Raw genomic sequence first — 15239 nt, forward strand, 5'->3', positions numbered from 1 at the left:
TAGGTACGTAACCTTTACTGTCTTTGACAGTAGTTTTAAAACTGCTCAAGGACAGAAACAGAAATGCTAACCACTTGATTCCACTTGAGTAAGATCACCTGAGGTACAGCAGCCAAAAAGGAGGCATCGAGCTTCTTCAGCTAACCAGCTGGAAGTAGTTCCACAAGGGGAATTTACAATGGAGCTAGCTGAGAAGGGTTAGAACATGGCAGCCTAGTCTGTCTTAAGATGTTTCCTGAAAAAATTTGCTGAAATGGTGAACTATTTGTTAATCAATCAGAGAAATATTTGTTGAGAAACTTGGGTTAAATAAATGAAATTACATTGGTACAAATTTACACGCTAAACTGGGGCTTTATAGATTCTTGCAAACCTTGTGGTGTATATGGGGCTTTCCTGAATTCCTGACCTCATAGTGTAGGATTCTCCTATAACAAATACAAACAGGGATGCTGCTAAAATATTACTGCTATAACAAATACAAACAGGGATGCTGCTAAAATATTACTGAACCACTGTCTAATTCCTCTTGTGTATTGTGGGGGCTTAATGAATTTAAACTTGCAATTTCTTTTAATGCCAGCATTAAAAGAAAAAGTTCTTGTTTGTTTTGGTGATATATTTTGGAAGACTAATGTGAATTGTATACAGCTTTCTAATGCACACGTGTGAAACTAGCAGAGGACTGAAAGCCCCTCTAAGTCAATGGAAATGTCTGTCCAGCACATGTATGTCCATATGAGCAGTTCCGATGGGCTGCTGGCAGATAGCTAGTCTTAGTGTATAAAAAGAAGTGGGTGTTTGCAGAGTATGCTTTTTAAAATAGTACATGGCCAAAACAAAACCAAGTATCTTAGATATCCCCAAAGAATTACTTATCTGCCAGGATTCACCCGGTTAGATTTATTTCCATTTGTGCAGAGATGTACAGCCTTCCATTTCCCATCCCTGGAGGTGTTCAAGACCAGATTGGACGAGGCCCTGGGCAACCTTATCTAGTGGGTAGCAGCCCTGGCCATGGCGGGGTGTGGGTTGGAAGTAGATGATATTTAAGGTCCCTTCCAACCCAAGCCATTTTATGATTCTGTGATATCCCCCAGCTTTCATCATTCTTGGAAATAACTGAATTCTTCTCGCTTAACGTGACTTACAAAAGACGTGCAGAAGCACAGGCGTACTACCAGGAGCATAGCTGAATATTGTGGGAACATAATGCCACTCAAGATTCATTCCACTGTGGTTACATTCCACAATTTTCTTAGCATCTTATCTGCATGTTCAGATATCATACAAGATCAATAATTACTTCATATATGCTGAAGGAATCGTTTGCAATTTTTCTACATTTTCCTTCCAGCTTCAGTCAATTTTGTTGTGCTGGGATCTCCTTTCAGGCTGTGGGACAATACTGTTAATGGCACCATCTCATTGACCAAATCAGCCATGATTTAAGCCTGCATCTTTTGGAGCTTGGAGTTTAGAGGCAGCAGCAGTCTTAACTTCTGGGGAGCTGTTCTATTTAACAGGTCTCACTGACGACTTCCAGAGGATGGGATGGCCGAGCATCCCATCAGTGTTATCCTCGCTGTGCTCACTGAAATAAACAAAGATTGTACAATGGTTGGCACAACTGATTTACCATGAACCCTGTCCCAGACCTATACAATTGGGAAACATACAGATGACATGTGTTTAGGAACATGATTATCAGACACCTTATTAAGGCAATAATTTATGAAGGTCTCATTACATAATGCAGGGACAAAACTGGATTGAGAAATACTGAACACTGCTTTTCAGAGCACAGATGTTCAGCAGCAGCTTCTAAGGAAAGAAGCAAAGTTTCAGGAGGTCCCCAAAGGGTGGCTTTGTTGTTGTTACTGGTTTTGTTTTTTGTTTCTTTTTTTTTTTTTTTCAATAGAGTAAAGAACATTTTGTTATTCTGTTTATCAAAGTAGCTTCAGTTTATGGAATTGACCAACATTTCTGATAAGCAGTTTGGACTAAGCAAACATGCTGTTTCACTGCAAGTGTAAACTCTCGCCTGACTCATACTACAAGATACGAGAGGGTGAACAGCTATACATTTTTAGACTTTATTGCTAACATTGTTTATTGGTGAAACGCATGTAGAACTCACCTGTTTTTTGTGCATTTCTGTACATGAATGTTTTGAGCAGTGCTTCCTCTGCAGAAAACAATTATCACTGACCTTATCAAGCAAAAGTATTGTATAATGATAAGCTATTTTAAACCTACATCTTGGACTTGGTACTTCCTTTTCTCTGCCCCATCATTTAAAGTGAACTTGTTTATGGCTGCTGTTAATTCTTCGAAGATTTAGGGCTCTATAAAATAGAAAATAAAGATCATAGCTCAGGTCTTTCACTATGCTTGATAGGATAACATAATAAGGATTTGGGTAGTCTCCCCTCTCTCAAGTCTGACATGAAACTTTGCAGTGAAAGAGTCCTTTTCCTTCTCTTTGTTCATCCTTATCTTGACTGATGTTCTTACAGACTATTTATAGGAACATAATTCAATTTTTGTATGTAGTAGACTCCTTCACTTTGAATGTACAAATCATTGAACTTTTAAAGTTATTATTTGCCATTAAAAATCTAGTAGGTAACAAAAAAGGTCCAAGAGAATGCCACCTAGATAATGTTTTGTTTCTGTAATGAACACATAGTAAAGCAGCTACACTTTCTGAGGATACATAATCAGTACCCTGCCTTGTGCTGCTAAGGTTAGCATTTGTTGGTGAATTGCAGCCTGATTATTTTGGAGAAGTGTTACTAGCATATGACACCTGAGTGGAACTCAAGTGTTTATGCTTGCGTAAAGTTTTTCTCTGTGAGAAAGCTCTGGTCTCGTGTATGGTGTCCTCATGGACACGTCTAGACTATGCTATACACTTCTATATTAGACATATATATTGTAAAGTGGATGTGATCAGTGTTGCTTGTAGCAGATCCTGTATGTCAGTAAGGGACTCAAATGTTTGGTATAAGCTACATTTTTCCAGTGTTAGTATAAGAATTGCTTTCAAAGATATGCTTTCAAAGATGCTGAGATGAATTTCTTGCAGAAAGATGAGGATGCACATAGTTTTTCTTTGTTGCATGCTTTGGAGGAAGTGAGCTGTACGCTCATTTGGAAGTTATCATTTAACTGTTTTCTCAGCTAAGTAGTTGTAGAGAGGCTGTAGCATTCTCCTGGGTGTTCTGCAAGTTTTGTGATATTCCCTTTATGAAGAAGTGATTATGCTAGCATGCTTTCCATCTGAGTGCAGTCATTGCCATTTCAAGGACAAAAACAGTAAGAATTTTTCTTATTTTTCACAGTAAGATTTTCTTATGTGTCTATTATTCACAAAGAGTAACAATCTTAAATTTGAGTTATAAGAAGTTTTCTTTTCAAAAGAAAGTATAACCAAGTTTCAAAAAATTAACTGAAATTCAAGATCAAAGTATTGTGTACAACACATCATTTGTAGGAATAATAAACCATCCTGTTTGGCACTGTCAAGCTGCAACAGCAATAGTCAGATCGTCTGAATTTCCCAAAGTCAACTCAGGGTACAGCATAGCTTGTGCAGTTGCAATTCCTGTTTTCTTTGGTTTTATTTACAGTCAGCCTGTTGTAATAGAACCTCTTGATTACTCAAGTTTATGAACCTTGCAGCTCTGCACATGGCAATTCCTGAATCCTAGCCCAAGATCCCTCAGCTGCCTGAGTTGTGCTCAGCAGGAGGTAGGAAAATGGGCAGGGAGTCAGGTTCAAATCATTGTGTAGTTCCCAGTCTTAAAACTAGATTGAACAAGAGTCCAAACAGAAATAAGAGCAAATGGGGACTTCTATAACCTTTTCAAAGTAAAAATTACGTCCTCAAAATAGGGTTTTGGAGCTAGTCTATGGGCTTGTATGTCAGGGATAGCCTGGTAGAATGTCACAATAATAGCTTAAAATAATCTGTATTTACTATTATATTTCACAAAACTTTTCCATCCAGAAAGCTTCTCCTGAAAATCTCTGGCAATAGTAAACCTGTTTATTTTGTAGAGTATTTCATTAGCCCCCCTGCTTTGGGCAAGCAAAGTGTATTCAACTAATTTGTTGCACACAGAAAGGTGTACCATCGCAAGAAGCCAGAAGGCTTCCTTCTCCTCACCCAAATTAGCAGGACTGTTAGAGAAGTAGGCCTGCTAGCATCTTAAATGAAGGAGCGTAGCAGAGCATGAATAAATGTACCAGAGGCACTTGTCATTTATGTTTTAGGCTGTAATAGGGAACTTCTACTACAATGTGTATGCCTATAGAGCATCTGCATCTCTGTGATATGTGTGACCTGCAGAGCTCAGAACCTCTGCTAAGTGGTCACTCTCACAGTAAAATGGTGAGATAAAAACATCCAAGAGGCTTTTATAGACCTTATAGAGAAAGCATTGGCTGCTGGACAAGCCCTTCTAGCATGCTTCCTATATATAAGCCCCATTCTTTATTGAGAGATCACTGGTTTTAATGCTAGGCTGTTCTGTACAGGCAAGCAACGAAGACATGAACAAAGCATGCAAGGAAAAGTAGTTATATTTGGTAAAGAAATTATGTTTGTATATCATTGGATAAATTTCAAAATAGTAAAGATGTTTCTTTCCATACTACTTTGAAAAAAGGAATCTAGTTGATTCCTGTATGAAAGTATATGATTAGATGGTTTCTTCAAAAGTAAAGAGAGAAGTTTTCAAAGTTATGTATACCAAGATGCCCTTGACAAAGCTGTCTTTGAAATGTGTGTGTTCTGTGTAAAATCTTAGCATTTCAGTTATGTCACGTCATATTCAGATCATTGGCTCCTAACTTGCAGTCCTCCACAAACACATCATTCATTCATTTCCAGCACACACCATGGCCTCTCTCCTACACCCTAATCCCACATCAGACTCAGCTGGTGAGGCCAGCATATCACCTTACAGCCAGCTGTCCAGCAAAATGATCATAAATATAAATAAATATAACATGGAGAGATTCAGGACCTGAGCTGCACCTAGGCGTGTTATACCGTGGGTGTTAATGCTCAGGAACAGCACTCTAGTGGTGATGCTTGTCTACCACAGCCTCTCCTCTGTCGTATGATGTGCCCCCACCATGTTAACTGTTGATACCTGACATCTCATAGACGTTGGGTGAAGCTGCTTTGCAGGCCCATCTAAGGAGGAATCCTAAGGAAATCTCATTGGAACATCTCATTAATAACCATTCATTTCTATTTTGCATAAATATGACCAAGGTGGTAACATACGCTTTTGGAAGCAGCTTGAGGCATTGCATAGGAGCCTGATTTTCAGAAGCCTGAGTATATATACCTACAAGTTTGTTCCACTGATAATAAATGAATAAATACAGCCAAAGTTAAAAGACAACAAAATAATAGATGATTGTTGAAAATCTTCTCTTAATTATTTTCTGCCTATGTATGAAAATGAGGCCTAGGTGTTTACACACATACTTGTAGTTTTAAAGAAATAACACATAGAGAAGAGTAAAAAGCAAGATGAAAGTAGAAAGGAGCAAGTAACTTGCTCTTTTTTTTCTTTTAGTACAGCTGTAGTTAAAGGAGACTATCAGATGGGAAGATGGAAAATAAACAGGAAATAGCATATATAAATGAGACTTGCAAGAGTTGATGTCGAACTGCTTGTCATTTCTAAAAGGTTGACCTGCTGTAAATGTGAGCACATCAGAACATGAGTACAACTACTGTTTTCGTAGAATCTGATTCATTTATTAAAAACCAGAATCTGGGCTTAAATGGGAAGTGCAGCTTTACAGTCTGGGAAGATCATCTTCTGAGGTACATGCAACAGACTTGTGCATACTTTGAATGACAGCTACCTGATGCCAGGCAACAGACCTACTGTTTGATTATCAGCCCATAAAACTAGTTCCCAGAGCTGCCTGTTTCCTGAAGCTGGATGCTCTGTATGGTCATTGGCTGATGCTGCTCATAAACTGCCTTGCGTTCAGCATTGCCTTGCACACTGGCACAACAATCTATCCAGAGTCAGAATAAAAATAAAATTCCCACTCCCTTTCTCCTCCATACAGTTGGAATAAACTTTGAGTATCAGATCATTTCACTCAGCTATAAAGCTGTGTTTATAAACTCTGAAGTGTCACATTTCATGTATGCTGTGTTACTGTGAGGCTGTTGATTAAACAATTTAAAAGTTCACGAAGAGACATTTCACAGTTAGAACCAAAGACAGCCTCACTAACTTTTGTTTGCTTGGCTTCTAGCAAAATAAGATTTCATTCTGTCCCCAAGTCCTGGGAAGTGCTGTGCATGTAATATGTCATAACTCACCCTCGGTGTCTATTCATGCCAAAGACTTCAGTTGGAGGCAGATCACATTCAACATCTTCCAGAATTCAGATAAATAAAGCACAGGTCTCAGTTTAGAAGAATAATCCTTTAGTCTGTTATTTTGCATAGCAGGACAACCTTGCATTAATTTGTTAAGCTTTGCTTTTACAAGCACTTTCCTGTTTTTAGTAGAATAGAATAATAAAAAATCATTTATGTGTCAACAGAGAAAAGACTGATTCATGGGGTCATATGATTCTTTACAGTTATTAAGGCAAGTGCTGGGTAACAGCTCAGGGAGCCAAAGTTTCAGAATTTCAGCATGAATTCACCCACAGTTCATACCAGTTAAAACATTTAAGTTCCTGTATTAGGGATCAGAAACATTACCGTGGACATTTTGAAATGCACCACAAAAATATTTGTGAAGTAAACTTTCATTTAAAGCATTATTTAAACCACTACAGAGGTAGCTTTTTGTTCATGGTATAGATAGGGATGGTTTGTGACATTTAAGTTTGATTTCAAATGTTCTTGCAATACAAGATTTTTCATGTTTGAGGCTTGAGGTTTGGTCAGACTTTTCAGTTCCTACCTTCCACAGTGATCAGAACTCAGATACATTAAAATTTAAGACCATCTAATTAAGCTATCAGAAGAACTTTTGATTTTTAGAAGAGCAAGGAATAACCTACATCCCACACTGATGGCTGGGGAAAGCCAGGCCATCCATTGATCAGAAGAAGAGCACAATTATCTTCTGAGATACTCTGGCAAGAGAATCTCCAAAGAAGCAGCTGATACATTTAGAAGTGACTACACTGCTTTTTTGGTGTTTGCCATTTTACCCGTGACTACTAACTGGCTAATTCTGCTACATGTGTAATTTCTCTGCATGACAGACTATGCAGTTGAGAATGAAGGGCTTGACCGCTATCCTGTCTGCTCTGTTGGTACATAATCCTGCCTTCCAAAAGGAGGTAGCACAGATTGGAAGAAAGTAGGGAAGTGCCCTTCTGTAGTGAGCACAGGATCTTTTTTTTTTCTCCTTCCCCCACTCTAAGAGTGGGCTGGAGAGAGAGAGGGTGCCAAGGACCATAATAATCGTAAGAGTTCCCATGGAACTGCTAACAGTCAGATGTCTGGAGCTGTTTGGAGTTTGCAGAGTGGACTGGTAATGACTGAGCAATTCTGAGGTAGAAGAGGAAAGATCCAGACAGCCATTTGTAATGGAAACCTTGTGTTTCTGTTGGTACCTTAATTATATACATTCCCTGTAGACACATTTGGTTCAGTTGTGTCAGCTGTGGGTCTGATTTTTTTTTCCCTTCCTGGAGAAGGGAGAATCAAGGCTGGGGAGTTTCCTTTTTGGCTTCAGTTGCTGTCTGCATAACAATTCCATTAATCACCTTATTTGCTCTAACGAATCATAGCAGCTGAAATCATCAGCTTGTAGCATACAACAACACAGCATGCTGGCATGCTGAGACAAAAGAAACATGGACTGTAAATGAATAAACAAGATCTCAGTCCAGCATATATTTTCACCAGGGTCCATATTAATACTTTACTTTTCAGATTTTACCTGGATTCATTTGATAAAAACAGTGTTGAGTATTACATATACTTGGAGAGCCCTCCTTCAGTGCCTTGTCACTTTAAGAGGCTTGAATTGGCTCATCATGTCTGAAAAAGAGACAAAAAAAATCCCACATACCTTTATTGATGTTTATCCCTGTTACACTGTAAGAGGCCAGATTTCTCTGACCTATGCTGAAGTCACAAGGTTTTTTACCTAAGGAATGAAGAGAGCCCCTTGCTCAACAAGTTGTTGGCTCGAGGCAGGGATTCTAGGCTGAAATTCCTTTGTCGGGGTGATGTGGTAGGTCAGATTTGCTGATTAGCACTTACAGTTTTTGGTTTTGCAGCCCCAGTATTCTTTTGAAATATATTTATTAAAAAGTATAATTGACCATTAGAAAAGGAAAAAAAAAATCCCCATCTTTTAGTTTTGTCATTCAGATGTGTTTAAAACCTCTACTTACAGTGCTTCTTATTTTCTACTCACAATAGAGGATTTAATATTCACTTGACATTCTTACATTCATAGAATGGAGTAGAACAACAGATCAGAAGAATATAGCAGTTAAAGGGCTGCCCTACCAGTCCCAAGAGGCTCCTACTTTGCGAGGAGACTGAGACTGGTTTGGAAATGACATAGCAAAGATGCATCTTCCTCTCCCCCTAGTATTCATCACTTCATCATTTCAATGTAACACAGTTTAATTATCCTGCATTTAAGTGCAAAGTCAAAGGGTCAGCTATTGATCTTCATCCTTGGAACAAGCCACAGGAGAGAGAAAATCAAGTGAAAGTTGCTGCGCTTTTAAGTTAGTGACATTTCAGCTGTTTCACTGAGCACTGGTCAAGGATTTGATGCCTCAGAGGTAAGGAGATAGTAAGAATTTTAGGCTTACTGAACAGAAATTGCATACAGCAATTACAGGGACCTAACTGAGAGAAAAAGCAATGTTTAGTAGTTCGCATTGTTTTAGAATATAAGCTCTTTGGCACTAAGGCTGTTGCCTTTCATTTTCCAAGAGTTAGCCCTGTCATTGGCACTCCATCAAGAGCACTGTTACCCAGATTCCAGCAGCAGAGGGGAAAAAAACTGCTTTTATAATAGGGTGCTGCAGAAGCCCATGTAAACAAAGCCATGGAGCTTAAAGGAAACACGACTGATAGCAGCTATTCCTGTGGGCAGAGGAGGTCTGTTCTGGTCTGCATGCTTACCTCTACATGTAGAAGTTCACCCAGCTAGGTAGGATAGGAAGTTTCCTTCCTCATGGGTATCCGAATGGCTCTGATGTCCCTCTTTTCTTAGATGGGAGGTCTCCATTTTGCTTGCATATCAGAACTTTGGGGAAAGAGAGTGAAATGGTGAATGTAAAGCTTGAATTAAGATAGAAGCAACAGAAGAGCAGCATTAGATAACAACGATAAATCCATATAGGACTGTAAGAACATTTATAGCTTATCTTTGAAATTGCATGAATTGTAAACACCATCTCATAATCATGTAACGTTATCATTACTAGTATGTTTGTTTCCTCTGGCTGTTGGATTATCACCCTTCTAAGAGGTAGCTGAAGTTTTGATAAGTCACAGTTGTATAGACTAAGAGGTAGTGAAGTACACTTAAAGTGCAGTGCATTTAATGTGTATATGCTATCAGTGCAATCACATCGAAAGATCACAGCAAGTATGCCAGAAAAGAGTTGAGAGAAATATTACGCATATAGATTTTAACAAGACCATCTCTGTATAGAGTAAAGCAGTATCACAGTTGCCACCGCTAAGTTGTGCATTATTTTTGCTGGCCATCAGAAGGGAGCCTTACCTGGAACATCAATGATTATATCCTGTGAGGAGAAAACATACATGTGTGTCTCTTTCATACCTGCCGTGGCTAACCATAGCACTATTAACACTCAAGCTATTAATAACCAAACTAATATCCAAGAAGAATTGGTCTCACTGCATCTGGATATGATCAGGAGCTCCCCCAGAAACACTTTGCTAAGAACATCAGAAAGAATAAAGATGGAGAGCAAAATACATCCTGGCCTTTAAGCGTACAAAGTACAGCCCTACCCAGGATCGGGGAATGGAAGTGATGGAAGCTAGTTTTGGTCACTGACCTAGGCTGGAAAGGATTCGTCCTTCCATCTCTCTAGGAAGTGCTGTGAAGCCAGGTGGCATTATTAGCAGCAAATCAGCATGTACTAAAAACATAGTTCTTGTAGAGGAGGCCAGGGGCATACTTTGCAACCACCTACTCTGATTTCACGATAAGGCCACAAAATTTCACCTGCAAGCCCTTTCCTTTTGTCTCTTTCACACTTTTCTGTTACTTTCGCATACCTTTTAACCATCCCACATTTCAGCCTAGGGAGGAAAAAGATGACTGGAATGGTGACATTTGTCTGACACCATCTTTTACTGTCATCTATTTTTCTCTAGTTTGCAACTTATTATTTATAGCCTCAGACACAACACAGCTGAGACTAAAGAAAAGCAATACATAAATCACTATTTTATAAACAAGAGTGTTCTCTACAAGCTTAGGCACAATGCAAATGAAGGTATGGATTATAGAATCATTAGTTGCTTGGAGAGGCAAGAATATAACCTCACTGTATTTGAAAGAAACAGCTTGGCATTTTAGGCAAGCAAGACTGACACAGAACAGCATAGCCTTCCTGTGAAACCATGTCATGCAGAGTGCTGATGTGGATGAGCTGAATAGGTCACATAATGTATGTTGTTTAAATAGATAAACGATGCTGACATTACAACCTTGCTCTTTGACAGCTGATCAGAATATTCAAAGGTATCACCTGTGTCTTACTGTTAGCAGTTACTTACAAAGAGAAAGGAGAGGAGAGAATCAGGTATGATGCATTAAATATTTTCATGGAAACACAGCAGTATACATGTAAAGAGATTATTTAGAGCTGTCTTGCTAAATTTTAGCCCTTTAGATACCAACAAGAATATTGTTTCTTTACCTTCTTGTTGTGGCTGCTAGCAGTTTTATGATGGGAAGCTGGGAAAGACAGCAAAGACAAGGATGCTCTCATCACCCTTCACTAAATGAACTCCATTCATTTTGCTGGTAGTTGAAGGTAGCCTGTGACCCTTGGTTAGAAGAATGCTGAAGAATCTCTAAACCATAGGAGCGTTTCAAAAATTAGACATATATCCATCCCTCACTTTCCTTTTCTCAGCTTTTAGTTTCTGAGTTGTCTTTCTGCAGGCTTTTCTGTCCCACTAGGTTCTACTGATGCAACAAATTGAGTTGGCAGATGCATACATTCTTATCTAAGCAGTGACCATATGACAGAGTACATGAATTATTCAGAAAGTTATAAAAGCACCTTTGGTTTGATGCTTTATTCAGCTTATCCAGCCTTTTTGCTGAAGTAGCGTATAACACGCCTGCTACTCCTAATAGGATGCATTTCAAGGATTGTTTACGTATCTAGACCCCATCATTAAAACACTTTTCTTGAATGCTGAACTCACCTTAGCGATTTTGCTCTTGATTGTGTTGCAAGAGAAAAACTCTTTAATAAATTTAACAGAACAAATGTAACTATGTTTACACAGTCCCAGTTTTGACATACTCTGTGTAATTGAATTCAGAGCTTCACAAGCCACTAGCATAGTGCAACTAATTTTTTCTGTACTTCAAAAGTGGAAGGAAGATACAAGGTAGGGAGGGGTTGTGTGAGAGAGAAAGTGTGAACTCTTCAGAAACCAGGAACTGAGAAACTGCAGAGGAGAAAGCCTAATATTAGAGATAACAAGTATTAGGTGTCTTGGTACAAAGGTGCAGTAAAACCTATAGCATCCGACTCTCAGTACCCAGGTTTGCAGACGTAGATGTGAATTTCTAACTATGGAATTCCAGAAGGGGTTTTGATGACCTTTATATGGGAAAGAATTGAATTTCTCAATTACCCAACAGAATTTCCCAATTTTTTGAGTACTCTCTAGCAGAGAGAGAGAAAGAGACTGAGGCTACTTAACTATATTTTATATCACATAATTGCCTCTGTCCCCAATTCATTTACTGTGTGGGAGGGGAACGTTTATTTGCAGCCGCATAGTGAGACTCCATAGGGCACACTTTAGAAGGCAAGGGGGAGATGAGAAGTTTTAGGACCTCATGCCCCCAGACATTATAGGGGACTGCAGCATCTCTTATACAAGGAGAGGCTGAGAGAGAGCTGGGCCTATTTAGCTTGGAGAAGAGAAGACTGAGAGGGGATCTGATCAATGTATACAAATATCCGAAGGGAGGGTGTCAAGAGGATGGGGCTGGACTCTTTCCAGTGGTGCTCAGCGACAAGACAAGAAGCAGCGGGCACAAACCAAAACACAGGAAGTTCTGGCTGAATGAGGAAATATTTCTTTACTGTGTGGGTGACAAAGCACTGGCACAGGTTGGCCAGAGAGGTTGTGGAGTCTCCTTCTTTGGAGATATTCAAAACCCACCTGGATGTGATCCTGTGCAACATGCTGAAGGTGACTCTGCTTGGCAAGAGGATTGGACCAGATGATCTCCAGAGGTTCCTTCCAACCTCAACCATTCTGTGATTCTGTGATGCAAGTGCTGATTTTTTTTTTTTTCCCAAGTACACAAATCCTGGAGGAAAGTCCTGCTGTAGATGTGAAAAGGTATTATTTTGTAGTGCTAACATCACTAACCAACATTTTCCAAAACAGCTCAGCAACACAAATGCACAAAGAAACGAAAGAAGCTTATCATGATGCTGGAAAATAAGTGTTATGTACTTACAGTGTGGGGAATCACCTAAGACTCACGGACCACACTGCAGTGCCAGAGGGCATATTCTCAGCCACATTCTCAGCATAGATCTAAAATCCACTCCAAGACTTCTTTGTGAAGGTGAGGATAGATTTCATCATTCTTACACTTAAGTTGTTAGCCTGCCCTGGCTGGCTGTCTTGAAGAATCCCTTGTGCTTATAAACACAGGGAGCCCAGTGGAAGTTGAAAACACAAATGAAATTGTTCCCTTTTAATATAGATATTCACATCTCCAGTTGGGGAATGGAAATAAAATATCTGACAATAAAAATGTCAAACATTTAATCTTCGTGGAAGGAAAGCTGCCAAGAAACGTTAATATATTAATAACTTTGTATTTATTTTTAGCTAGTACTACATAATCTATATTTTTGGTGAACAGTTCTTCACTAACAAGTAATCTTTTATGAAAGACAATTATTTGCTGGTAAAGTCAGCAAATAATTTAGGCTGATTGTTTTATTTAAGAAAAGCTGTGATGTTAATGTTTCATTGATTCATTTCAGATTAACACTGTCATTGTGCTGAAAATTATCCCCAAAGCTTAAAGGAATTAAAATAGTGTTATCAAAAAAATAATCCTCAAAAGAAATAAAACAATTTGGTTAACCAAAAATAAAATTACTCTGGAATTCTTGGTTGCTGAGTTTTTCTGCAGCTCAGTCTTTTTATTTTTTTCCAACTGAGACAGTGAATTAGAAAATAACTTTTCCACATAGCCCTAGTCTTTTTTTCACTCTTTCATTCAAAACCTTAGCAAAAGATGTAGCAATATATATACATATATATATAATTTGAGGTCATTTTATTTTTAAAAGCATTTTGCTTTAGGATTTATTTTCCAGATGTTGGACTTTAACTTGCAGCTACTTACTGATTGTGTGCATGAAGTGGTCTGGAATTAGGCTGTAGCTGGGAGTGGAACAGAGAGCTTCATGTACTGACCATAGAGTGATGCACAGATACAAAGAACTAAACAGGATTTAAACAGAAGTTACCATGTTAGGCAGAAAATGACTTGTTAAGGAGAAGTTCAAATTCATATTCTTAATTCAAACAAAATGCAGGAACAAAGTAATTTTTTTAAAAAGTAATTATTTAAAAAAGTGCTAAGTATTCAGAAACTCAGACAGTGCAGTCCATCTTGGGCATCCACCTTGAAGAGGGATCCAATACAAGGAATGCATATTTTAGAAAACAGAAAGAGTTTGATGGAATTTCCTGGAAAAGAAAAGCCTAAAAAGGCTAGGGTTATTCTGCCTTAACAAAAGAGAATGCAAATGTGGCTGATGAACATAAAGTACAGTAAAATAGCTAAAATTATTATGAATTGAGATTTAAGATCTGGCTGACGTTATTGAGCAAGCTTGAAATAAAGGCCTGGAATGGAACCGATAATAGAATGTAGTATGTAATTAAAAAAAAAAAAAGATGCTTTCCATTATGGTTAGAAGTGTAACTGGTGATATTTTAAAAAAGAATCAGATAGCTGCATGGAACATCAGTTATTTTGATTCTTGGATGGATCTGACTGTGGTTGAGGTTAGGATAAGAATTTTGCACTACTAACATTTCTCTGTCCTTGTAGCCATTACCATTGTAGTATCTGAATGTGTGCTCATCATTTTGTTTTGGGTTGTTTTAGTTAGCTGTGGTGATAAAGTTAAGTCACATGGTGTAATCTGTGCTCCTGGATGGAATTACACGAGCACTTCGAGAGCAAGCAGTAACAGACATTAACTTAAAATGTAAATTTGCTGCTATGAAATTCCCCTTTCAAGAAATAGTCACGTATGTCTAAACAACTCAATGAAAATGTTACGACACAGAAAATAAATCAAGGATTTAAATGATGGTACGGTAGCTGATGCTGCTCCAGCCCAGTAGCAGCAGTTCCACATGCACTCAGAATACAAAGAGCCAGTAACCTACTGATTTAATGACTGCTTTTTTTTAAGATTAAAATAAAGATGCCCACACTGTAAAGTGACTTTGTACTAGATGCCTGGGTACATGCCTGCTAGAAACCTGAGAATTCCAGTTCCTAAAAAAAAAAAAAAAAAAACACATCACACCACAGATGATAGAAACAGCAGGGACATACACACTTCTGTCATGCAACCTAGCTCCTTGGTGCTCTGTCTCCTAGGCCTGGGGCGAGCCGTATGTCCCAGTGCCTAGTAACGTGTCAACTTCAAAGCTTTTTGTGGATTTGGGCATTTGTAACACTCCTCCATATTGGGCTTCTGGTATCTAATGACAGTCAAACTCACCCTGTAAAAGAAGTAATGTTTTCACTGAGAACAGTACTTGAACCTCCTCATTTTTGTGGAATTAGTAGAGCTTAATACTGCTGAATTTGCTACTTCTGTCAGATTTGGTTGAAGTTCGCAGAGATATTTAAAAGCCGTTGGACAGAAACACAAAAGCAGATGCAAAAAACATGATTGCATTTGGCTTGCATGGTTATGAA

General features: G+C 38.5%; 1 protein-coding gene across 1 annotated transcript in view; it reads left to right on the top strand.

Annotated features, from left to right (window-relative positions):
- The window catches only part of KLF13 (KLF transcription factor 13), a 34945-nt gene that overhangs the window by 9700 nt on the left and 10006 nt on the right, over window positions 1-15239 (top strand). The window lies entirely within an intron of this gene.

The sequence above is a fragment of the Cygnus atratus genome, chromosome 11, assembly GCF_013377495.2.
Source record: "Cygnus atratus isolate AKBS03 ecotype Queensland, Australia chromosome 11, CAtr_DNAZoo_HiC_assembly, whole genome shotgun sequence".
NCBI classification, from domain to species: domain Eukaryota; kingdom Metazoa; phylum Chordata; class Aves; order Anseriformes; family Anatidae; genus Cygnus; species Cygnus atratus.